This window comes from Amborella trichopoda, chromosome 10 (assembly GCF_054954075.1).
Source record: "Amborella trichopoda isolate Santa Cruz 75 chromosome 10, AtrichopodaSantaCruz75HAP2 v2.0, whole genome shotgun sequence".
Classification (NCBI taxonomy): domain Eukaryota; kingdom Viridiplantae; phylum Streptophyta; class Magnoliopsida; order Amborellales; family Amborellaceae; genus Amborella; species Amborella trichopoda.
In genome coordinates this window covers 24,212,492-24,237,602 of record NC_142345.1, presented here as the reverse complement: position 1 = coordinate 24,237,602, position 25,111 = coordinate 24,212,492, and positions in this window count along the sequence as shown.

Here is a 25,111-nt window from a genome sequence, read left to right as displayed (position 1 = left end):
AAACAGAATAATAGTAAGACTAGAGGAGGACCATTGGCATTACACTTCGATTGGTACTTAGAGAGACAAATGTAATCTAAAGATGCTCATTATTTAATACATGGCATAAGTAGATTTTTATCTTGCGTATTATTTTGCAAAAATATTTTCACAAATTATTATAATATACCACAATATTTTCATAATTAAATTTCTTAGGTTTCTTGATAATGATTTCTTATTAGATGAGTTGAGTGGGAGTGCACGAACGGATTGAGTAGTCTCTTGAGTATAGAATAGCTCACGAGCGATTTACAACGATATTCAATCTGAGGTAACCTAGTGTATCTAAATCAAGTTGGAATAAAAGGGTAAGAGATGATCCACATTAGTTTGATGAAACTTAATGTGATTCTTTCTGCAAAAATGCATTGTTTCTTAAGTTCTCATGATGCATTTCCCAATAAAGTATGAGAGAGTTCTTGTATTTGATGTATCATCACATGATGATTATGAGAATTAATAGCTTTGTAGTGCACCCACCATCAGACAAGTGGGATATATTGGATTTGGAGCAAGTCCTTTATACGTGTAGGTGTTTGAAGACATTTTTCAGCACTTTGGTCCTCGGTCAATAAAGCCTAACAAACAGTAGAAATTTTGACAGTCCCATAAAAGCCTTAAAACTGGCCAAGATCTTTATAAGGACTCTCAAAAGTCTCCTGCCAAGTTTCATCACATTCCGATATATCTAATAAAATGTAAAGTTTTAGATAAAGATAGAAAAGAGAAGAAAAACTTGACGGAGAGACGAAGCTAGCATGACATCCAGACAATTATCGACTCGAAGTGGTAGCAAGAGAAGCATGATCAGCAGTACCAGCACGACGGTAATACTACTCAAAATCGAGACCGAGATGGCGGTGCTAAGCTAGATCTACCCTTAGTCAAGTTAGAAGAGAAAAGGATGAAGAGAAGAGAGAGAGACGGCAGAGGGAGGAAGAATCCAGACAGTAATGGGCATCGTCGTTGGCAGCACGAGGAGGCGACATGTCCCTCGCGATCAGTGATGGCTCCTAACGAGGCACATGGCGATAAATTCTCATAGGACGCACGATGATGGGCGCAGGGAAGCGCAGAAGAAGTCAGCGCGGCGATGAGTATCGCCTCGACCCTTTGCGGACGGCAATGGGTATTGCTGTCTGCAACAGTCACGAGACAGGGTGAAGCCCCTGTGGGCGGCGATAGGCTTTGTTACCCGCATCTTTCGCTAAGGCTCTTAGGGTACATCTGCAAACAGTGATGAGCAGCGCCGTCTGTAGGCCTCACGAAAGAGATAGAACAAAGAAAGAAAGAGACATGCGCATGGAATGACCATCGCCATGCACAACTTGTGAGGCTACCAGATAGGGATGCACGACACTACCACTATCATGCATGGCCTCTGAGGAGAGCTCAGATGGGTAAGAAGAAGAATAAAGGGAAGAAGAGAGAAAAGACGATATAAAAGAAAAGGAAAAGAAGGTTTACCTCGAACCTAATGGTACTGGTCAAAATTTTCTCTCACCTCACTCTCTCTGTCAAGCATGACACAACAGTGGGAAGAAAAAGAAACTATATTCAGTAAAAACTCTCTCTTTTGCAAGGAGATGAATCGTGTGTGTGTGTGTCTTTTTTTTTTTCTGCTTACAATGCTGGTACGTATATATAAAATTTGCCCTAAACATGGGTGGATGATCCAAACTAAACCTAATTCCTAGAAACTCAGCTTAAATTGAATTAAAATAAATTAGAAAATAGGGTAAATATGACAGATTTTCCCCTTCCTAATAATTCATGGAATTCCAAAACAGTCCCTGTGTTGCCCTAGAATTTGTGTTATCTTGCATGGATGATCCGCGGTCGTTCTGATGCCCGAGTGATCATAAGATGATTTTTTTATTGTAAGGCTCAGCATGGTGATCGATTTGATACCAACTTCGAGCCATGGATCGTGTTTTTAGTGCACGATCATGTGAATTGAAATTTGAGTGGATCTTGAAACTTCAGATCGATAGTGTACTCGTTCCTTGATGGTTTTTTGGTGATTTCTTCATTGAACTACACTGAGCATGCCATTACGATCACAGGGCAACAAACGTAGCTCGATTCCTTGCCCGAACGAAGATTTCGCAGCTTTGGAATTTTGACCAGAATCTGAAATTTCGTCGATGGAATTTATAGTTGCTTCATAGGCTTCATGTGTAGAATTCGATCTTTCATCATGTACGGGGTTCGGATCAATGATAGCCCGAGATCTTACGCCCTCAATGGAATTGGTCTCGCGTTAATCGGGATCGCAAGCGGTGTGATCCTGCCGCTTGAGCGAGACACAACGCCGCTGAAGTTCCTGCACTTTTTTCACGGATAAGCAACTTCTCTCTAGCTTTTCTTAACGCTCGATTGTCGTCACAAGGCGTGCCACATATCGAATTGCTTATCTTGACTAGACAAATATGCTCACCAAATTTGAGTACGATCCGACTTGGGACAAGTGAGATATGAGCGTCAAAAATCACTAGTCGTGACTATCTCTTCCATGGCAGGTTGGCCGCACGGGAATAGCATGCGGCCCCTCCTGTTTCACTTTTTTTCCTATAACTTCTTATTGGAGTGTCCGTTCGAGCTAAAATTTGACCCCTAATGGTTTTCAACTGTGTCAGTTCAAATAGTGGTCCCACAGTAAATTGGGACACCGAAAATGTAGCTCTAGTTATAAGGTTCGTTTCAGGGCACTAGAGGCTGATTTTGCAGGAACTGTTTCTCAGTCTGCACTGCCTTAGACATGTCGGAATGTGACGAAACTTAGCAGGAGACTTTTGAGAGACCTCATGAACATCTTGGCCAGTTCTTGGGCTATTATGAGACTGTCAGAATTTATATTGTTTGCTAGGCCTTTATTGAGCGGGGGCCCCATGCTGATGAAAAATACCTTCCAACAGCATGGCCCATCGAATGTTGTGCTTTGAGAGAATTGAGAAGCCCAATCATTTAGGAATTTTTAGGGATCTTGTTGAAGTCCTCACCCTCAAGAGACTATACCTTTGGTCGGCATTGTTCACTGCTACACCAGGTTTGCTTTTAATGCTCAGGGTATCGTTATAGGTCCCGTCTAGTGGGGTCCATTCAAGGGCTTCTGACTTTTCCCGAAAGTCTGGTCCCATGTAGGCTAGGGGGTTTTGGCGAGACTTACCCTGAAGCCTGTGGCTGGTTAGGCCCTGGCTTTGTCGGTTTCTTGCCTTCGTGATGGTCCTTAGCATTTTCGGAGGGATATTTTAGTCAATTTCCTCACCCTCAAGGACTCTTGTTGTTGTTGAACTAAGGAGATCTTATGCTGCTCTTACTCCCTGATGAGCCATGTTGAAACATGGAGGATCTTATGCGGCTCTCACCCCCTGATGAGCCATGATTGCTGAGAGATCTTATGCGGCTCTCATGCCCTGATGAGCCATGTTGAAACGTGGGAGATCTTATGTGGCTCTCTCCCCCTGATGAGCCATGATTGTTGGGAGATCTTATGCGGCTCTCACTCCTTGGTAAGCCATGTTGAAATGTGGGGGATCTTATGCAGCTCTCACCCCTTGCTGAGCGATGATTGCTGGGAAATCTTATGCCACTCTCACTCCCTGACGAGCCATCTGTGTTGCGATTAGATGCTGGCTTTTGAGGATTTTAGGCATACCCCATTAGTCAGGATCTTGACTGTTTGGAAACTGGGCGTCGGCTGAGGCAGCCGCCGTGCGTCATCCTATCTTGTCGATCCAAACGCCTTAGTTTGGGTTTTCACTTAAACAAGGGAAGTGGCATAGTGAAGACAATTTTCGCCAACTCCTGTTATTTTTTAGCTCTTTTACCCATGACCTATGGCCATGTCCACCCTTTTCATCATTTTTTACCCACGATGGCCTTTCGAAATTTTCCCCGTGCCTAGATTTTGTTTTCCACCAAACTCTCTTACTCATGGTTCCATGACCATGTTCGCCCGTCATTTTTACTCATGGCGTCGTGGAGATGAATGGCAGTTTGTGGAGGCCATAGAGTGATCTTGGTGGTGACTTTTGACTAACTTGGGAAGATGACATGAAGTTGCCTTGTGAAGAGTTGATGATGACAGGATGGTTGGTGAGCAATGGTGACCCACTAGTTGACGGCAAGTATGGCTTCCGGAAGGGTTCATCGTTTGGTGAGCATGAGTAAGACTCATTAAGAGAAAGGATGGTGAAGGTGGTGCGCACACACGGATGGGCCGGCTAGGGAAGGCGTGCATGAAGATGCATGCAAAGGGCGTGTGTGCGTGTATGTAGACTCATCGAGGAGGCAATGGAGGTTAAGTGTGCACACGAACGGGACGGCTAGGGAAGACATGCACGAAGATGCATGTAAAAGGTGTGTGCGCGCATGTAGGGGCATCTTTAAGGTCATGCCTCCTATACTTGGGCAAAGCAGTTTAACATCATGTGGCGAAGACGAACATTATGGTTTAAGGTCATATAGCTTGGACTATGGTTATGCAGTTTAAAGTCATGCAACTAAGAACATGCAGTTTAAGGTCGTGCAATGAGACCTCCGCTACAACTTAAGGTCATATAGTTTAGACCATGGTTGTGCAGTTTAAGGTCACGCAGTACAGACCATAGCTGTGCCGTTTAAGGTCATGCAGCATGGATCATAGTTGTGCAGTTTAAGGTCATGCAGCATGGACCAGTGTGTGGGTCGTCATGTAGGTAAAGCTACATGGAGGATGAGTTGTTGATAGCCATCTGACTCCTAAGGATAAAGGTGGTTAAGGCTATACACAATAAGAGAGGTTTTAAATGGAGATGGCAGCACTCGAGGAACGTGTCACACGCCAAGAATTTACAATATTGTTATTCTTGAGATGTGACAGTCAAAACATATATACATCTCTTGATAGGAAAAATTTACAGTGGCGAATTCTTACAAAGTAACAAAAGAAAGCTTAGGCACAACTACAATATCTTCCAAAATTGATCCTGACAAGCACTCAACATGAAATCGCAGTTATCCTGAAAAATGTTTACCATAGTTTGATGAGTTTGGTTACTCAGTAAGTGATCAATATAATCCTAAAAATAATCAACGATGAAAGATATAAACAAACTTTCAAAATGGAGGTCAATTAAAAACAATGCGAGCGCAAGCATTTATAAATAACAATTTCACTTTCAGAAATGCACAATTAAACATAATCCAAATGATTGAAATGCATACAACACTTTAACAGTAGTGCATAATTCAAAGGATTTCACAAAATACACTACTGACGTCCCAAGTAGGTCACCTATATACCCCATCAGCGTCCTGATGGGTCCTCTTAATCCCTATCGGCGTCCCAGATAGGTCCCTTTAATCCCTGCAGGTCCACTTATACCTCATCGGCGTACCGAATGAGTCCACTTAATCCCTACCGGTGTCCCGGATACGTCCACTTAAACCTCACCGGCGAACCGGATGAATCCACTTGCATACTTAAAGTATTTCTAAATCTCTTTAAACATTCGAAAGCAGCAATATCATGTACTCAACATATCATTGAAATCATTAATATGAATTTCACTTAAACCATTAATAACAGTCACTTTCAATACCATTTAAAAAATAACCAATCAAATATTTTGGGCTCAATTTTAGAAAGGTAGCAGTTCGTAAAGAAATTCAAGCATAATTGCCAGTTTAATATGCATAAAAAAACTCTTATAAAATTTTAAGAATAACAATTTATGAGATGTCAATTCGCAATTAAACATTTCACAACAATGCTATAATCAATTGCAAAAATATCAGTTTTTAAATATTAAGGCAGTCATTGCACATAAAATTTACAATGTCTAAATATTCAAAAACAGTAGAAAGAAATCTCACAATTTTACTAACAGCAGAAATATCACATTTATTTCTAATAATTTTATTTCTAAAATTTTCTAACAATAGACAAGAAAAATAAATAAATAAATTTATTTCTAAGAAATTACAGCATTTAAAATTCCTAATATTATAATTTTATTAAAAATATATTTTTCAAAATAATGAGGTCACTTGCGCATAAAATTTATCGCACCTAAAATTCATGATAATAAGCATAAATAATTATTTCATTTTATTTTTTAAAAAGAACGGATTATTTTTCAAGATAATGAAGTCACTTACCTAAAATATTTGAGAGGGAGCTTCCGCTAAAAATTCGGCTAGAGAGAGAGTTCTCAAATTTTTCTAGGGTGGGAGTCCTCGCCTCTCGTATTTAAATTCTTAGGATACTATATTATATTCTTTTATTAAGTTACACTTTACGCATGAGGTGTAACCGTTAAATTACACTTTAAACGCTTAAAGCCCACGTCCTTTAGTGGATGTGGCAAGAGCAGTAAAAGCTTTAAACCAAAAGCTTTTGAAATTAGTGATGGTCCCTAAGGACCATCATGCTCATATGAACCATCACTTATTAAAAGTTTCCCCCTTTTTTTTTTTTTTTTTTTTTTTGGAATTTTAGAATTATTACATTCTTCCCCTCTTAAATAAATTTAGTCCTCTAAATTTGTATACCTAATTACTGAAAAAGATAGGAATATTTTTCTCTGATATCGTCTTCTCGTTCCCAAGTCGACTCTTCTCTTGAGTGGTACTGCCATAATATACGGACCAAAGGAATCTCCTTGTTGTGCAACACTTGCACCCTTCTTCCAGTATCAAAATTGGTTGCTCAATGAAGGATAGGTCCTTCTTGATCGGTAAAGGTTCATATTTCAAGATATGGGATAGGTCAGGCTGATATTTTCGCCGTGACGATACATGGAAGATATTATGGACGTTTGCCAATTCGGGTGGTAAGGCAAGTCTATAAGCGACACCTCCGATTCTTTTCAGGATTTTAAATGGTCCGATGTAACGTGGGTTGAGCTTTTTTTTCTTGTCGAATCTCATAATGCCTTTTATTGGTGAGATCTTTAAGAAAACTCGATCACCTTCCTCAAATTCAAGATCTCTCTTTCGGTTATCGGCATAACTCTTTTACCGACTCTGAGCTGTCCTGAGCCTTTCTCGAATTAATGCTATCTCATTTGTGGTTACCTGAACAATTTCTGGCCTCAAAAGCTTCCTTTCACCAACCTTGTCCCAACAGATGGGTGACTTGCATTTCCTTCCATACAGGGCTTCATATGGTGCCATCTGGATACTGGCTTGGAAGCTATTATTATAAGCAAACTCAATTAGGGGTAAATGGTCATCCCAGCTTCCTGTAAAGTTAATGACACAGGCCCTCAGCATATCTTCCAAAGTTTGGGTGGTCCTCTCCAATTGTCCATCAGTTTGGGGATGAAAGGTAGTGCTAAAGGTGAGTCTCGTCCCCATGGCTGACTGTAACCTAGCCCAAAATTTAGAAGTAAACCGAGTATCCGTATCCGATACAATACTGACCGGAACTCCATGCAACTGCACTATTTCCTTAATGTACAACTGGGCCAGTCGATTCAAAGTGTACGTTGTGCGAATTGGCAAAAAATGGGCAGCTTTGGTCAGTCGGTCTACAATGAACCAAATGCTACCATGTCCTGAATTTGTTCTAGGGAAGCCAAAGACAAAATCCATAGAGATGTGCTCTCACTTCCACTTTGGCACAAGTAAAGGCTGCAACAACCCAGTGGGCCTTTGATGCTTAGCTTTTACTTGCTGGCATGTTAAGCACTTGGACACAAATAATGCTACCTCTTTTTTCATATTATTCCACCAAAAGGTTTTCTTCAGGTTCTGATACATTTTAATACTTCGGGGATGTATCGTATAACGAGAGTGATGTGCTTCTTCCAATATAGTTTTCTTCATACTCTCATCATTTGAGACTCAAATTCGACTTTTGAATCTTAGCAAATTCTCACTACATATAGAGAATTCGTCTCTCTTTCCTTGCTTCACCTCTTCTACAATTGTTATAAGCTGAGGGTCTTTCTTTTGTGCCGATCGAATCTATTAGATTAATTGGGGTTCTGCGTTAATGTTGGCAATCATACTTACCACACCATTAATGGACGGAGCCGGATGCCAATCCATTATTTCCTCTAACAATCTCATTTTTTGGATCATTAGATGAGCTAAGACTCCCATAGATTTTTTACTTAGAGCGTCGGCCACAACGTTAGCTTTTCCTGAATGATAATGGATTGTAAAATCATAATCTTTTAAGAAATCCATCCATCTTATTTGCCGCATATTTAAATCCTTCTGAGAGAAGAGGTATTTCAAGCTCTTATGATCTGTGTATATTTTGAATTGCTCACCATATAGATAATGCCTCCACATTTTCAAAGCGAATACTATTGCAGCCAGTTCCAAGTCATGAATTGGATTTTTTTTCTCATATTCTTTCAACTGTCTGGATGCATATGCCACTACTTTTCCATATTGCATTAATACACAGCCCAAGCTTTTATGTGAAGCATCACTATAAATTACAAATCCCCTAATCCCCTTAAGAATAGTTAAAATAGGTGTTGAAGTTAATCGAACTTTTAGTTCTTGAAAACTCTCCTCACATTCACCTGTCCACTCAAATTTGACATTTTTCTCTGTCAATGGGGTTGCGATTCGAGAAAATCCTTCTACAAACTTTCTGTAATATCTTGCCAATCCCAAAAAGCTTCGAACTTCAGTCATATTTCTTGGTTGTTTCCAATTAACAACGGCTTCAACCTTTGAAGGATCAACTGATAAACCTTCTTTTGATATGACATGTCTTAAAAATGTCACTTGTTCAAGCCAAAATTCACACTTACTAAGTTTGGCATACAATTTCTTTTCTCTTAATATTTGAAATACCATTCTTACATGCTGCTCATGTTCCTTCGTATTCTTGGAATAAATTAAAATGTCATCAATGAATACCACAATAAATTTATCCAAAACGGGCTTAAAGATCCGATTCATCAAATCCATAAATGTAGCCGGTACATTGGTTAATCCCATACCTTGTTCTAAAAGCTGTCTTGGGAACATCTTCACTTTTAATCTTAAGCTGATGGTATCCAGATCTAAGATCAATTTTTTAAAACACTTGTGATCCTTGTAACTGATCAAATAAATCATCAATTCTAGGTAATGGATACTTATTTTTCACTGTCACTTGGTTCAACTGTCTATAATCGATACACAATCTCATAGTCCCATTTTTCTTTTTAACAAACAATACCGGAGCACCCCAAGGTGACACACTAGGCCTGATAAAACCTTTATCTAATAATTCTTTCAATTGTTGTTTCAATTCCGTAAGTTCTGCAGGTGCCATTCTATAAGGTGCCTTAGAAATTGGGGCTACCCCTGGCAATAATTCAATAGAGAATTCAATTTCCCTATCAGGCGGTAATCCTAGCAATTCTTCCAAAAAAAAGTCAGGAAATTCTCGGATAACCGGAGTGGTATCCAAATTTATCTCTTCTTTCCTATCTTCTTTGATATAGGCAAGAAAGCCTTGACACCCTTTTCGAAGGAGATTAAATATGATGGGGAGTCCTCTTTGATACCATTGAAGTAAAATACTGTTGATTCGAAATACTAAAGGTAACCATTTTCTTATAACAATCAATACTTGCATGGTATGTAGAAAGTCAATCCATGTCTAAGATTACATCAAAATCTTCAATTTCTAGGAGTATTAAATCAACCAACAGTTCCTTTTTTTCTATCTTTATTACACATGATTTGTACACTATATTGGTGTCAATTGAATTTCCCATCGGTGTGGCTACCTCTAGAATGTATTCTAATTATTCCGGTTCTACCTTTAAGTGGCATGCAAAATGTGGTGACACAAATGAATGAGTAGATCCAGGATCAATCAAAACATGAGCTACTTTTTGGAAGATAATAAGAGTATCTTGGATCACTGATTTTGAGGCCTGAGCGTCTTGCTCGGTGATCGTAAATACTCTTCCCTTCATCTAAGGCTTTTGAGCTATCTCCCTGCTTTGGAAGCTGTTGCATCTGTAAACTAGGACATTGTCTAATCTGGTAACCCCATTTTCCACATTTAAAATAGGCTCCGATATTTCAATAACAAGGGCTAGATCCATGGTTTTTCCAAGATTTTTTACATGGTTCTATTGGGCTTTGAAGTGGCAAGGGCCTTGGCTTCTTGTTTTCCCTTTCAAACTGTTGTCGATTAGATAGTGTGGGTCTAACATGGCTTTTCTAATTTTTCGTCTTTTGGTGATCTTCGAAATCTTTTTCAACAATTAGTGCTTGATCCACTATTTCAGCATAAGTTCTCAATTTTAAGACTGATATTCTGCTTCTAATAGCTGGTCTGAGACCCCTTTCAAATTTCTTCACCTTTCTTGCCTCATTGTTAATCATATATGGTGCAAACCTGGCCAATTCAGTGAACTTGGCCTCGTACTGTACTACTGTCCGGTTTCCTTGGATTAATTCTAGAAATTCCATTTCTTTTTGGTCTTGAATAAAATCTGGGAAATACTTTTCATTAAATGCCTCTATAAATACTTCCCAAGTCAAGGGTTTATTTTCATTGGCCAATACTCCTTTTGTCTTTCGCCACCAATGTTGTGCTTCCCCTTCTGACATAAAAACTGCCAAGGCCACCTTCCTATCATCAAGACGTTCCATTATCTCGAATATTTTCTCCAATTGCACAATTAAACATAATTCAAATAATTGAAATGCATACAACATTTTAACGGCAGTGCATAATTCAAAGGACTTCACAAAATACCCTACTGGCATCCGAAGTAGGTCACCTATATACCCCATCAGCGTCCTGATGGGTCCACTTAATCCCTATCGGCGTCCCAGTTAGGTCGACTTAATCCCTGCAGGTCCACTTATACCTTACCGGCGTACCGAATGAGTCCACTTAATCCCTACCGGTGCCCCGGATAAGTCCACTTAAACCTCACCAGCGAACCGGATGAGTCCACTTGCATACTTAAAATATTTCTAAATCTCTTTAAACATTCGAAAGCAGCAATATCATGTACTCAACATATCACTAAAATCATTAATATGAATTTCACTGAAACCATTAATAACAGTCACTTTCAATAACATTTCAAAATAACCAATCAAATATTGTGGGCTCAAATTTAGTAAGGTAGCAGTTCGTAAAGACATTCTAGCATAATTGCCAATTTAATATGTATAGAAAAACTCTTATAGAATTTCAAGAATACGGAATTATCACAATTTATGAGATGTCAATTAGCAATTAAACATTTCGCAACAATGCTATAATCAATTGCAAAAATATCAATTTTTAAATAATAAGGCAGTCATTGCACATGAAATTTACAATGTCTAAATATTCAAAAACAATAGAAAGAAATCTTACAATTTTACTAACAACAGAAATATCACATTTATTTTTAATAATTTTATTTCTAAAATTTTCTAACAATAGACAAGAAAAATAAATAAATAAATTTATTTCTAAGAATTTACAGCATTTAAAATTCCTAATATTATAAGTTTATTAAATATATTATTTTTCAAAATAATGAGGTCACTTGCGCATAAAAATTATTGCGCCTAAAATTCATGATAATAAGCAGAAATAATTATTTCATTTTATATTTTAAAAAGAACGGATTATTTTTCAAGATAATGAAGTCACTTACCTAAAATATTTGAGAGGGAGCTTCCGATAAAAATTTGGCTAGAGAGAGAGATCTCAAAATTTTCTAGGGTGGGAGTCCTCTCCTCTCGTATTTAAATTCTTAGGATACTATATTATATTTTTTTATTAAGTTACACCTCACACATGAGGTGTAACCGTTAAATTACACTTTAAACGCTTAAAGCCCACATCCTTTAGTGGATGTGGCAAGAGCAGCAAAAGCTTTAAACCAAAAGCTTTTGAAATTATTGATGGTCCCTAAGGACCATCATGCTCATATGAACCATCACTTATTAAAAGTTTCCCCCTTTTTTCTTTTTTTTTTTGGAATTTTAAAATTATTACAGAGTGGCAGATGGAAGAAATTTCACTAGGGGTTAAGAGGTGTGACTCCATGAGGATAATGAGAAATGGGGTGTACGTAGGTCCGCTGAGGATGACTTGCCAGAGCACTGATGAACCTCATTGAGGTTTGAAGGATAAGGATGGCCTTAACTCCCTAGGGATAGCGGGTAGCAGTAGGATGTGACCCTTACTGGGATGTTGGTGATGAACACACACATCTTTTGGCGTAGTTTTGGGCATCAGCCACCATGAAAGGACAGTAATAGTCGAGTTTGTGTATGCACTCGTAGAGCATAAGGCCAAACTGATGCAGCCCGCAGATGCCCGAGTGCACCTCTTCGAGTACTTTGCTTACCTCTTGTGTATCGACACATCTGAGGAGAATTCCATCAAATGACCGACGAAAGAGGACATCCCCATCGCGAAGGGTGTACTTGGTAGACATCCGTCGTATGTCGTTGCGTTTCGCCTGATCTTGAGGTAGCCTTCCATGCTTTACAAAGTCCATGATAGGCTCCCTCCAGTCTTCTACTTGTTCAATCTCCACACACATCAGGTCGAAGAATTCTGGCTCCTGCTTCCTGGCCTTGGATTCTTTTCCTTGAGATGTTTCCTGCTCTGCCTTGATGACATCCTTAGCCGTGAGGAGTGCTTCGAACGGTAAGGCGGGCATTCAGGGAAGACATACCTCTCATCATCCACGTCAACTTTGACTCTCAAGTCGACATGTCTCCATTCGGTTACCCAGACTAGAGTGGGCCTTGATGAAGACAGTTGGATGGTGGTGTCGAGATTTGAGAGTGCATCAGCCTGCGAGTTTAGCACTCTAGGGATATGACTCAGGGAGAAGTCATGGAACTGGGCCATGTAAGTTTTTGTCGCGTCATGATAAGACTTGAGAGTATCCTTCCTTACGTCATAAATTCCCTTGAGCTGCCAAATGACTAAGAGGGGAATAGTGTGGGAGAGTATCGGTCTGTGGCTAGTCCAGGTGATGGAAGGGTCAGCTTTGAACGGGGAGTCCAGGGCCTCGTGATTGGGATCACTTGGTGCTAGCCCCGAGCTGGATGACGCTTCATGCATCTGGATCATGTAGCAGGCCTCGTGGGAGTAGGAACCTGAAGATGACTCGGTCTATGCTCGGGTTGACAGGGAATTGACGGCTGTCAAGAATCCAACCGCTTGAGCCAGCATCTCTTTGAGGCACTTTTACTATGGTTGGGTGAGGCTAATGTCTCCGAACTCTTTGTTTAGAGTGTCGAAGTCTGAGCACCGTGGAGTTGCACCTGTGGACAAAATAGAAGGGGAGGGAGGAGAAGAAGAGTTAGAACATTCCAAGAGGCTTTTTACATCGGACATGCTCAGGGGATATTTTAGGTCTTGCCCTGGGTTTGACCGTCGTGGGGTGTTTTTAACGTCTTCACCCATGTTTGTGACTCGAGGATGTCCACTTGATTGGATGAAAGCACACGACGAGATGCGCTTGCGATAAAGTCTTGCAAGGTCAGCAATGGAGGATGGGGCCTGAGGAATTCTTCCTATACTGGTGGCTGAGGGGGATGATTCCTTCGACGAACCAACCTAGGTGCTTGTCGTCTCCTTTAGGATCCTTGAGGGGGTGTCTGGACCGCCTTATCAAGCTAGCGAGTATCCCTTGCTTGGTAGACCGCCTTATGATTCAAGGATTTGAACCTACTTCACCCATGGTAGACTTTCCAAGGTTGAGAGGTCGAAGGCTCTGAAAGGTCCGTGTATACTCAGGTGGGTTCAGTAGTGTGGCTTCCTTTAGAACAGGAGAGACGACCTAGACACGTTTCAGGAGAACCGTACAAAAGATGTGGCCCTGCTGGGCTTTCTCCGTGACTATAGCTTTGAACCCAGAGCATTGGTTGAGTTCATGGCCCCATACTTAGTAGTATGGGAACCAGAGCTTTGCCGTGCCTGGGCAAGATGCCTAGGCTGCTTGGCAGGCTTGAGAGTGACAAGGCCTTGTTGGAGCATTGCCTTGAAGAGGTCCTGCAGAGGGTCTAGCTCAGTGCTTCATTGGGCTGGCCTCAGGAGGTCTTCTTGCTCATGCGGAAGAGAGACTCAAGGGTGTTCTTCTAGGTTACCTTGAACTTCCTGACACTACTGCATCTTTTCTACCAAGAGCTTGTGAAGGCCAGTGCATTTGCTGACGTCATGGCCTCATATCTGGTGATATGCGAACCAGAGGTTCTTAGTTCCTGGAGACAGGAACTTGGGCTGCCTTGCCGGCTTGGGAGTGACGAGCCCTTCTTCGAGCATTATGGAGAAAAACACACGAAAGATAGCAGGTGCCCCATCGTCCTCTTGGATCGTGACTATGTGAGAAACCTCAATTGCCCCGAACGTTCTTTTCAACTCTTCGAGCTTTATCTAACCCTTGTTGATAAGGGCTTCGATTTTGTCGTTGAACTTATAGCAGTTGTAAGTGGTGTGGCATACCCTCCTGTGCTAGGCGCAGTACTTCTCATTTTCCGCCTACCCAGCCGACTCCGCAATATTGGCCTCCGGCAACTGTATCGTGTTTTGTTCTAGCATCAGTCGAAGTAGTGCAGGCGTCCACTCTATGTTGAAGGGGTAAACCTTATTCTGGTGTTGGACTCAATAGTCATTTTGCCTAGAATTTTTAGGAGGCAGGACGTTGTTGAAGGACTGCTGCTTGCCCTTGACCGGAGATGCTTGTGCCCTGGAAAGGTCCAGGGTTTGAGGAATCGCATCTTTGGTGTTGGCCACGGTGACGTCAACGCTGATTACTACCTTTTGGCTTCCCCGACTGTTGGAGCGAGAGTTAAAGCTGGCAGGTTGCTGACGAGGGTTGTCATGATGCTTGAATAATCCCTCAATATGGACTGCCTTGGAGATGAGCTCTGACATGGAGGGTGGATTGGATGCCTCGACATGTAGAGAGATCTGGGGAAGCATGTTTCGTATGCAGGTCCTTCCTTCTCGGTCATGGGAGTGGCATGGAAGGTTCCCAACTCTCTCTAACGAGTGATGAATTTGTCAACCGACTCACCAGGGTCTTGCATCAGGGTGATGAGTTTGATGGTCTCTACATTCCTTTGAACTTCGTAGAAGTGTTGATAGAACAACTGCTCCATCTCTTGCCATGTGTGTACCGGGTTGGGTGGCAGCCGAGCATATCATTGGATGGCACGCCCTTCAAGAGTTTTGACGAATTGACGAAGGAGTCATCTGTCAGTTGTCGTCTCCCGACAGGCCACCTGGAAGTGAGCAGTATGCTGGTGCGGAGACATACTACCATTGAACAGGGGGAGCTTCCCCTTTTGATAGTTCAGAGGGAAGGGTACTTGGTTTATGTATGAAGGATACGGCTTTTGATAGAGAGGCATCTCCGGCATGCCTGAGACCTTGTTCTTGAGGCTATGGGCCACCATAGAATCTATGTCGTTTTGGGAGACCCCGCGGGAGGTAGAACTGTCTTGGGAGGCGGATGGAGGAGTTTGCCTGAGAACTGTGTCCTCACCAAGTGGGGAATAGGTCGAAGAAGGGGACTTGGAGGCCTCTAGGCATTCCATCTTTCCAATCATGGCTTGCATCATTTCCTCAAAATTTTTCATACGCTCCTCCTGAGCGTTGTCCGGGTCATTAATCATCATAACACAGACCATCTCTTTTGGAGGGTCGGAACCTTGTGGGACAGCGGACTGCCTGGTCGGCGAGTGGTGCATGGCAAGTCAGTCGGGAGGGGTTCAGTCTGCCCTTACTAGACTCAAGCCTTGTATGCCGATCTCGTGAGGACCGGTGCTTGACGGTCTTCGGACTGTGGCTTCTGAGTAGTGATGACCCCGCAATACTCTTGGACTCGGCCAGGCTCTGGCTTTTGGAGAGGAAAGAATGGGTTACGATGCATGAGGTCATCAAAGGTGGTGGCCTCAACTGCCTTGGAGGCTTCTTTGATCAGGATCTGAAGACCTCTTTCAAGCTTAACCCTGAGCCGACTGTGGACTTCCCTCCAGAACCGGGCCTGAGACTTGGACTACCCCCCGGCCTTCTTTGAACACGCAAGGGTCGTGTCTATGAGCTGGAGCAGGAAGTGGGTTCTGATGATGGATGGCAGCCGGGGTTTTAGCCTTGGAGGCTGGAGGCTTATGTCTGACATCAGGTCGTTGCCCTGAGTTCCTTTGTGGGGCACAGGTGCACAGCTGACCCTATGCTGGATCAAGATGGTACTCTTAAGGAAGACCTTCGAGTACCATGGCTCGAGGTGTTTTCCTGGTGATTGGAGAGCGACAGAGGAAGGAGCTAGTTCACTACTTTGTTTGGGTTAAGGTTCGGAAGGAACCTGCCAAGACGGTGCATGTGCACCTTTAGAGTTAGTCGTCCAGGTGACTTAGGGGTCGACCCGGGCTCGGTCAATGAGTCCGACCTGAGGAGGGCAAGACCCATGAGCTTATGTCTGTGAGGGGTGAGGCAAAAGCCCACCTCTCACAGGGTGAAGCTGTGTGTGCTGGGAGGGAGGACGGAGTAGTCGACCCTCAAGTGCTCGAGGTGGCGTAGAGCTAGCGCTGCCCCAGGTTGTGGAAAGACAATGCATGGCGCATGTAGGGTTTGGCTCGAGAGTGCCTAGCCCTAGATGCAAGCTCAAGGCAACACGAGGGTTGCCTCGAGGTGCAGCTCTAGTGGACGAACCATGAGCCCTTGGGTGTGTGCAAGGGGTGGAGATCTCAGGACCTTCGCCTCTATGTGCGGACTCTTCAGGTGTGGAGGTTTGGGGTGATGAAGGAGAATAAGGGGTTGCCTTTTAACGAACCTCATGAGCGATGGAAACTTGCTTGCCTTTCACGAGAGTAATGAGGGCAGCCTTCCGGCGTGCCTCAACAATATGACTAATAATAGACTTGCCAGTAGCAGGATGCGCGGTAGCAGGTGTGCTACCCATGCAAGGGGCCTTGGTAGAGAGTTCACCAGGGCGAGAAAGATGGGAGGCAGGGACCTTTATGTCCCCTCTTGCACCTATCTAAGTGAGGACTTGGGAGTCGGACCATGAGTCCCGACTCAAGAGGAGGGTGGGGAAGGAGGCTTGAGCAGCTCGCTTCCCCGAAAAAGCCATGAGTGTGAGGATAAGGAAATCCCTGACCTAGATAAACGGGATGAACAACCCAGATGCCATAGAAATAAGTGAAGAAAGTAAAAGAGGATACTGGTCAAACAAGAGTGAACCGACTAAGGGGTAATAAGTCCCCTATGGAGTCACCAAGCTGGTTAGCTGCCTCGATCTCTCCTTCCAGATCTAGATAATCTGGCGGTATGTACCTCGGGTTTCTAGTGAACCTGGGGTTTGAGATCGCTCTCTCAGAACCTTGCTCCAAAGCAAGAGTGCGTATACCAACCGATGAGAAGGAATTTTAGGTGGGTTTGGGACTTACTCGGGCTGGCTCACGTGAGCACCCTCTTAGAATACGAAAAAATCCCCCTAGCTGCTTTAGCTTGTTCGAAATCGCCTCCCTTGACCTGCAATCCTCCTATTTTTTGCACAACACTTCTATGGTTAATTTGTAAGACAACTGGGTCAAGGAGACCCACCCTTGTCTTAGGCCAACATACGTTCATGTGAGAGCAATATGAAATGTAGAGTTTTAGAAAAAGATAGAAAAGAGAAGAAAAACTCGACGGAGAGGCGAGGCTAGCATGACATCCAGACAATTATGGACTCAGAGTGGTAACAAGATAGGCATGGTCCTCAATACTAGCATGACGGCAATACTACTCAAAATCGAGCCGAGATGGTGGTGCTAAGCTAAATCTACCCTCAGTCAAGTTAGAACAGAAAAGGATGAAGAGAAGAGAGAGAGACAATAGAGGGAGGAAGAATCCACATGGCAATGGGCATCATCATTTGCAGCACGAGGAGGCGACATGTCCCTAGCGAACAGTGATGGCTCCTAACAAGGTGCATAGCAATAACTTCTCATAGGACGCATGACGATGGGCGCAGGGAAGAGTAGAAGAAGCCAGCATGCGGCGATGAGTATTGCCTCGACCCTTTGTAGACGGCGATGGGTATTGCCGTCTGCAACGGTCACGCGATAGGGTGAAGCCCCTATGGGCGGGAATAGGACTCATTACCCACGTCCTTCGCTGAGGCTCTTACAGTACGTTTGCAGGCAGTGATGAGCAGTGCCATCTGTAGGCCTCGCAAAAGAGATAGAACAGAGAGAGAAAGAGACACGCGCATGGAACTGCCATTGTCATGCGTGACCTATGAGACTACCAGATAGGGATGCACGACACTGCCACTGTCATGCATGGCCTCTAAGGAGAGCTCAGACGGGTAAGAAGAAGATGAAAGGGAAGAAGAGAGAAAAGAGGAGAGAGAGAAGAAAAGGAAAAGAAGAGAGAGAAGGTTTACCTCGAACCTAGAGGTACCGATCAAAATTTTTTCTCACCTCACTCTCTCTCTAAGCATGATATAACAGTGGGAAGAAAGAGAAACTATATTCAAGAAAAACTCTCTCTTTTGCGAGGAGATGAATCATGTGTGTATGTCTTTTTCTTTTTCTGCTTACAATGTTGGTACGTATATAGAGAATTTGCCCCAAACATGGGTGGATGATCAAAATTAACCTTAATTGCTAGAAATTAAGATTAAATTGAGTTAAAATAAATTATAAAATTGGGTGATAGATTTGCTTCTTCCTAACAATTCGTGGAATTCGAGAACAGCCCCTGTGTTGCCCTACAATTTGTGTTATCTTGCATGGATGATCTGGGGTCGTTCTGATGTCCAGTTGATCGTAAGATGATTGTTTTATTATAGGTCTCAACATGGCAATTGATTTGATACCAACTTCGAGCCATGGATTGTGTTTTTAGTGCACGATCATGTGAATTAAAATTTGAGTGGATCTTGAAACTTCAGATCGATAGTTTACTTGTTCATTGATGTTTTTTCGGTGATTTATTTGTTGAACTACACTAAGCATGTCGTTACAATCGCGGGGCAACAAACGTAGCTCGATTTCGTGCTCGAATGAAGATTTCACCACTTCAAAATTTTTGTCGGATCTGGAATTCTGGCAATGGAATTTACAGTTGATTCATCAGCTTCATGTGCAGAATTTGACATTTCATCATGTATGGGTTTTGGATCAGTGATAGCCTGAGATCTTACGCCCGCAATGGAATTGGTCTCGCGTCTATCGGGCTCGCGAGCGGCGTGATCCGGCCGCTTGAGCGAGACACGACGCTACTGAATTTTCTGCACTTTCTTCTTGGATCAACAACTTCTCTCTAGCTTTTCTTTACATTCAGTTTTCTTCATGAGGCGTGCCACATATCGAATCGCTTGTCTTGACTAGACGAACATGCTCACCAAAATTTGACGTCGTGATGGAAAGTGGCACCATGAACTCCTATTATTTCTTGGATCTTTTACCCATGACTAGCGGTCATGTCCACCCTTTTCATCCTTTTTTACTTGCGATGCCCCTTCGGGGTTTTCACCATGGCTGGATTTTGTTTTCCACGAAACGCTCTTACTCATGGTTTTGTGACCATGTTTGCTCGTCATTTTTACTCATGACGTTCCCTTTGTCCAGGTGTACACCATGCCCACCTTTTTTAGATGGTGTGTTTAAGGTCATGCCTTGAAGACCTATGTGAAGCCTTTTAATGTCATGCGACCAGAACGTGCCTTTTAATGTCATGCGACCAGGACGTGTACTATAGTTTAGGTTCATACAGCTGAACTGTAGTGGTGATGAATGGCAGTTTGTGGAGGCCATAAAGTGAGCTTGGTGATGAATTTTGACTCCCTTGGGAAGATGGCAAGAAGTTGCCTTGTGAAGAGTTGATGATGACTGGATGGTGGGTGAGCAATGGTGACCCACTAGCTGACGTCAAGCATGGCTTGCAGAAGGGTTCGTTGTCTGTGCGTGTGTGTAGGCTCACCAGGGAGGAAATGGAGGAGGAGTGTGCACACAAACGGGTCGGTTAGGGAAGACATATGCAAAGTTGCGCGTAAAAGGTGTGTGCACTTATGTGGGGGCGTCGTTAAGGTCCTGCCTCCTAAACCTAGGCAAAGTGGTTTAATGTCATGCGGCCAGCATGAGCATTATGGTTTAAGGTAATATATCTTGGATTGTGGTTATGCAGTTTAAAGTCATGCAACTAGGATCATGAAGTTTCAGGTCGTATAACGAGACCTCCACTACAGTTTAAGGTCATATAGTTTGGACCATAGATGTGCAGTTTAAGGTCATGCAACACGGACTATAGCTGTGCAGTTTAAGGTCATGCAGCATGGACCATAGCTGTGCAATTTAAGGTCATGCAGCATGAACCAATGTGTGGGTAGTCATGTAGGTAGAGCTACAAGGGAGATGAGTTGTGGATAGCCATCTGACTCCTAAGGATAAAGGTCGTTAAGGCTATTCACAAGAAGAGAGGTTTTAGATGGAGATGGCAGCACTCGAGGAGTGGTAGACGAACGAGATTTCACTGGGGGTTAGGAGGGCCAGTGTGACTCCATGGGGATAATGAGCAATGGGGTGTACACAACTCTATTGAGGATAACAAGCCAGAGCACAGATGAACCTCATTGAGGGTTGAAGGGATAAGGATGGCCCTAACTCCCTAGGGATAGCGGGTCATAGTAGGATGTGATCCTTACTAGGATGTTGGTGTGGAACACACCCATTGGGGGTTAAGGGGCTATGTACTGCGTGCATCTAACTCCATTGGGGATGTTGCTGAGATATCCTTTGAAAGAAGGAGTGGTCTATCTCTCGGCTGGAGCAGTGCACACGAGCTATTTGTCGTGTCGTGCATTACAGTTTTTAAGGTCTTGTAGCTCGGACTGTGGCTATGCAGTTTAAAGTCATGCAGTTAGGACTATGCAATTTCAGGTCGTACAACTAGACCTCTGCTACAGTTTAAATTGCATAGTCGTGAAACGAGGACTATGCAATTTAAGGTCGTGCAACTAGACCACCGCTACAATTTAAGGCCATATAGTTTGGACCTTACAGTTTAAGGTCGTGCCACTAGACCTCGGCTGTACAGTTTAAGGTCATGCTGCATGGACAGCAGTCATGGTGAGGGATTGTGACTCCATGGGGAGTAGAGCCGTCATCGGAGGTTGGACTCCCTGAGGAGTGAGGCTATAGTGTAAGGGATTAACTTCTTGAGAGTACAGGACGTTGGTCCTGTTGAGAGTGCCACGGCATGCGCGTGGCACTAAGTGTTGGATGGCGCATGCGGCATTAGGCCCCGTGGTGAAGCATGCGACGGTAGCTCCTAACGAAACGCACAGCGATGACCTCTTGACGTGGCGTGCAGCGATAGCCTTCAGACGAGGTGTGCAACGATTGTCCTTTGACAGAGCGCGCAACGCTGTCCTTTGAATGAAGCTTGCGAAGATCACCTTTTCGGGTCTTGGGATTGACCTAACCCGACCTGGTCTTACTGCCCTCAGGAACTGGGGATTGGAATGTCATTTCAAGTTTATCGAGGGCAGTTTGCGGCATTGCTGGGTATAAAAGGGGGAAAACCCCATTCATTGTTTTATCGAAGGGTAAAACAGTTTTTAGAGAGAGAGAGCCAGAGCCTTTGGCAAGGGATTTTTCGATAGAAAATTTCCGGCCAAAACTTGCGGAGATAAGCCCTTAGGAGTTTTTTCAGGGGAGCATCAGGAAGTGTGAAGCTTACACTTTTCTACTAGCATCGAAGCTTTATGAGCTAGGAAGAAGGTGGGGAAGGGTTTTCCGGTGGTCGGGAGTGGATTCTCGATGGAGAGGAGAAACATCGGTAGGGGAAAGAACAGGGTCAGACGGGATTTTTCGGCTGATGGAGGAGTATTTCTGGCTAAATCCGAAGGGTTACAGAGGAGATGAAAGTCGTGAGAAGGTGGACGGTAGCCACGGGCAGGTAGCTGGGGAAACCGAGGAAGCACAATGGTTAATGCCTTCTGGGAATTGGGGATGGTGGGAACCGAGGTATGATAAGGACATGCACAACATTAAGTCATATGTGGTGCTGCCTTCACGTGTCCCTAGACCACGTACGGCAATAGCCTTGTTCAGGAGTATGCTGGTCGCGGTGATGGTCTCATGCGGCATTGGTTTTCTCGTGGTGATGGTAGAACGCGGCATTGTGTTGTGCACGGCGATGACTACACACGGTGTTAAGTTGTGCACAGCGATGACCATGGACGGTGCCGTCTCGTGGGGGTCAATAGTTATGGCAAATGAGGAGACCCTGCTGTTGCGGTCTGTTGGAGGCCAAGTCCTCCGTCGCAACTATGAAGTCCATGTTGTTATGTGGAAGGGCATCCACTGTGAAAAGGGTATGCTCTCCCTCATAGACCAGCTCCTTGCCAAAGAAGTCTGCCTTGTATGTTTGACATACTAATCAGATGAATTAAAGCTGACTTCTTCAAGAGGTCTTGCATCTTCTTCTGGCCTATAACCGTCCTCTTCGGTGGTGATGAAGCTAACGTTTCCAAGTGGGTTTGCTTCTTCGTCATGAGCATTGCCTTTCTTTCGTGGGTTTGCTTCTTCTTCATGAGGAGAGTGTTTCATCCTCACATGCAATTGATAGGAGGCATTGCCTCTCCTCCATCCGAGTTTGCCAGTACATAGGCCCCATTTGGCGTGACCTTTTTTACTATGAACGGACGTTCCCATTTGAGCTCGAATTTTTGTTTGTGGCGCCCGTGCATGACAATTGGTCTCTTGACTGCTAGGACTAGATCCCAACGAGCAAATGAGCGAACCTTGACCGATTTGTCAAAGGCTCTCTTCGTTATTCCTTGATTGAGCTCGAGGTTCTGCTGGGCCTCTAGTCTCTTTTCGTCAAGGCCATACAACTCTTATTAACGGAGTTTGACCCTTTCGTCTTCGATTAGTCCCTGATGTATAGCGACACGGAGTGAGGGTATTTGAACTTCAAGGGGCAAGACCGCCTTGCCTCCATAGATCAGGGAATAAGGGGTAGAGTTCGTAGCATTGTGAGTGGTAGTGTGATAGGCCCACAGAGCCTCAGGCAGCTTCTCTTGCCAGTTCTTCTTTGATTTCGAAACCGACTTCCGGAGCACCCCGTACAAAGTCTTGTTGAATGCCTCAGCCAACCCATTGGCTCGAGGGTAGTACATAGTCGAGTACTTCCACTCAAAACAGAATGATCAAGCGATCAACATGTTAGCTTCTGAACTGACAGCCATTATCAGAAATTATTCAATCTGAAACCCCGAACCGATATACGATGTGGTGCCACACGAAGTTAGCCACAGTGGTCTCTAGAACATGTTTGAGAGGGACTACCTCAGCGCACTTGGAGAAGTAGTATGTCGCTACCAGAATGAAGGCATGACCCAAGGCAGAAGGACAGTCGACAAGTCCTACAATATCCATACCCCACTTGGAGAAGGGTCATGATGTCACTGTAGGATGGAGAGGCTCTGGGGGCTGATGAATGAGGCTTGAGTGAATTTGGAACACCTGGCATCTTTACATAGTTTTTGGCATCAGCCACCATGGAAAGCCAATAATAGCCGAGTCTGTGTATGCGCTCGTAGAGCTTAGGGCCAGACTGATGCAACCCGCAGATGCCCGAGTGCACCTCGTCGAATACTTTGCTTGCCTCTTGTGTATCGACACATCTGAGGAGAATTCCGTCAAATGACCAATGAAAGAGGATGTCCTCGTCGAAAAGGGTGTACTTGGTAGACATCTATCATATGATGTTGCGTTCCGCCTGATCTTGAGGTAGCCTTCCATTCTTTACGAAGTTCATGATAGGCTCCCTCCAATCATCTACTTGTTCAATATCCGCACACATCGGGTTGAAGAATTCTGAGTCCTGCTCCCTAGCCTTGGATTCTTTTCCTTGGGACGTTTCCTACTCTGCCTTGATGACATCCTTAGCCACGAGGAGTGCCCCGAATGTTTGAGACGGGAATTCAGGGAAGACATCCCTCTCATCATTTGCGTCAACTTCGACTCTCAAGTCTACATGTCTTCATTTGGTTATCCAGACCGGAGTGGGCCCTGATGAAGACAGTTGGATGGTGGTGCCGAGCTTTGAGAGCACTTCAGCCTGCGAATTTAGCCTTCTAGGGATATGACTCAGGGAGAAGTCATGGAACTGGGCCATGTAAGTTTTGGCCGTGTCATGATAAGGCTTGAGAGTATCCCTCCTTACGTCATAAATTCCAATGAGCTGCCAAATGACTAGCTCAGAGTCGTCAAAGATGTTTAGCTGCTCCATGTCTAGCTCCTGAGTGATCTCCAGTTTGATTATGAGGGCTTGATACTCAGCTTCATTATGAGAAAGCGCCTCTGCAAGTGAGAAGGATAGGGGAATCATTCCACCATTGGGAGTCAGGAACACGACTCCAGCGCCCCCTCTATCAGCCTGGAATGCTCCATCAAAGTACATCTCCCACGGTCGAGCTAGTGTCGTACAAAAAACTTCTTCGTCTAGGAGATCACTTAAGAAGGGAGATTTCGAGGGAACTGGGTGAGCCGCGAGGAAGTCTGCTAGGGCTTAACCTTTGACTGATTTCTGTGGTACATACATGATGTTGAACTCAATCGACAATAATAGCCACTTGACCAAAGGACCTGACAAACATGGCAGAGTCATAAGGAACTTGACCGGGTCTGCTTTGGAGATTAACTTGACCTCGTGACCGATCAAGTAATGGCGGAGCTTGTGTACCACAAAGACTAAGGCCAGGCACGTCTTTTCGATGGGAGGGTAATTCTTCTCAACCCCTTGAATTTTGCAGCTGAGATAATAGAGCGTTGTCTCTTTCCCTTCATCATTGTTTTGTGTCAGGATTGCCTCGAGTGACTCATCAAGTGCGGTCACGTATTGGATGAGAGGCCTCCCTAACACTGGCGTAGAGAGCACTGACGGATTCAACAAGTACTGCTTGATATCATTGAGCGTAGCTTGGCACGCTTCATCCCATATGAAGGGGGTATCCTTCTTCAGGATGTGTGAAAAGGGTTTGCATCGTCCTGAAAGGTTTGAGATGAACCTTCGTATGTAGGTGAGCTGTCCTTGAAGAGACCACAGTTCATGGAGGGTTGCAGGAGGTGGCATGTCCTGAATTGC